Source organism: Gossypium hirsutum, chromosome A04 (genome assembly GCF_007990345.1).
Source record: "Gossypium hirsutum isolate 1008001.06 chromosome A04, Gossypium_hirsutum_v2.1, whole genome shotgun sequence".
NCBI classification, from domain to species: domain Eukaryota; kingdom Viridiplantae; phylum Streptophyta; class Magnoliopsida; order Malvales; family Malvaceae; genus Gossypium; species Gossypium hirsutum.
In genome coordinates this window covers 83,365,475-83,367,682 of record NC_053427.1, presented here as the reverse complement: position 1 = coordinate 83,367,682, position 2,208 = coordinate 83,365,475, and the positions used below count along the sequence as shown (strand labels likewise).

The following is a 2,208-nucleotide window of genomic DNA, read 5'->3' as shown; positions in this document are numbered from 1 at the left end:
TACTGAAATAAACTGTCATCATCTCTTTAAGGTTTGGCTTTTTCTCTTGCTGGTAAGGTTGTTGTTGAAAGCCTAGAGGGGGTGGTTATCTTTGATTCCCTTGGCCTCCAATGAGAATTTTGGGTGGTTCTTCCAACCTGCATTGTAAGTGTTACTATAAGGATTATTTTGAGGTCGAGAATTATTACCCGTATAATTCATTTGCTTCTTTTCCATGTTAGGGCCGTACGGTGGATATTCTGAATTGCTCGTTCCACCTCCACTTGCATCACACTGCATTACCAGATGAACTTGGGTAGACCCAAGTAAACCATCAATTTTTCTATTCTAAAGTTCTATCTAATTTGAAAGCATAGCAATCGAATCAACGTTAAAAATGCCAGCTGCTTTTGTCGGCTTTGTCCTCATGACTTGCCACTAATAATTATTCAGTGACATCTCTTCTATGAACTCATAAGCCTCTTCAGGTGTCTTATTATTGATAGTTCCACCAGCAGCTTGTCAATCATTTGTCTAGTCAAGGGATTTAAACCGTTGTGGAAAGTTTGAACTTCTAGCCAAAAAGGTAACCCATGGTGAAGGCACCTTCTCAATAGATCCTTATATCTCTCCCATGCATCATAAAGTGTTTCTAAATCCATCTGCACAAAAGAAGAGATATCATTCCTCAATTTTTCCGTTTTGGCTGGCAGAAAGTATTTAAGTAAAAAATTTTCGGTCATTTGTTCCCAAGTAGTGATTGACCCTTGTGGTAACGAGTTCAACCATTGTTTGGCCTTATTCCTTAATGAAAAGGGAAACAACCGAAGGCAAATGGCATCGTCAGAAATGCCATTGATCTTAAAGGTGTCGCAGAATTCTAGAAAATTTTCTAAATGAGTGTTTGGATCCTCGTCCTGCAAACCATCAAATTGAATAAACTGTTGTATCATTTGATTCGTGTTAGGTTTCAATTCAAAATTATTTGCAGCAATAGTAGGTCTAACTATACTAGATTTAGTTCCTGTTAAAGTAGGTTTAGCATAATCATACATAGTATGAGGAGTAAGATTCTGATTTACTAGATTTGCAGCAACCACAGGAGGCAGCGGGTTGTTTTGATTTTTAGCCATCTCCTCGGTTTTATTGGTGTCGTCATCGTGCTCTTCCTCTATATACCGTAAACTTCACCTTATCTCTCTACGATTTTTATGAGCTGTGCTTTCAATTTCACTATCAAAAAGTATAGTTATGATGAGACCGGAATTATCATATCCACAAAGACTAAAAGTACTAGTAATTACTATCTTTTTTATTATCTAGCCTAAAAATTTAGGGGATGTTTTCAAACTAAGACTAATTATCTAATTGACTTAAAAATATGATAGAGATGAAAGTTGAAAAGCATTTTTGGAAAACCAATGGAGAAGACAATACCCAAGGAAGAATCCACCTAGACTTCCTTTATTATTTCTGAATTAGACAATTTATTCACTTGACTTAATCCGTAGAAATCCCTAGTTTATCTTGATATCTCTCTCGAGAATAAAAACAATTGACTCTAGGTTGATTAACTGAAATATTTTTCTAATTAAAACCCCTATTGTCGTATTAACTCGATTTCTGGATTCCTTTATTAGATTTGACTCTAATTCGACAGATTTATGTCGTCCTATCTCTACGATTGCATGTAACTCTGCTTAATTATGGAGGATCTACTCTTAAACAGGGACTTTTGCTCTACTGAATAAGCACATCAAAACCTGAATTAATATCCTGAAATATTAAAATGAGGATTAAATCTCACAATTAAGATTAAGAACAAGTATTTATCATATAATTCAAATAGTAATAAGATTCGTCTTAGGTTTCAACTTCCCTAAGTATTTAGGGAATTTAGTTCATAACAATAGAGGAAAACATCTCAAAATGGGGAAAACAACCAAACATAAAGAAACCCGAAGAACTTCTAAGGAAATTGAATGGAGATCTTCAATCTTGAAGGAGATCCTGCTTTCGAGCTGATTCTAATAGCTGTTCTTCGAGTATTTTCTGTTTCCTACTCTACGTGATTCCTCTTCTCTGGTGTTTTTATAGACTTTGGAATGCCCAAAATAGCCTAAAATTAGCCTTTTCCTAATAAAATTAGACTTGTGCTCGATAGGGACACGACCGTGTGTCACACACGGGCATGTGGATTATCCGTGTGGAAGTGCCTAGGTCGTGTAA

At 35.7% G+C, this 2,208-nt stretch overlaps 1 non-coding gene across 1 annotated transcript; it reads left to right on the top strand.

Annotated features, from left to right (window-relative positions):
• Positions 1–567: 567 nt before the first annotated feature.
• On the top strand, positions 568–674 carry LOC121228363 (small nucleolar RNA R71). The gene has a single exon (XR_005925939.1). It is a non-coding gene; the product is annotated as a small nucleolar RNA R71 (small nucleolar RNA).
• The last annotated feature ends 1,534 nt before the right edge of the window (positions 675–2,208 follow it).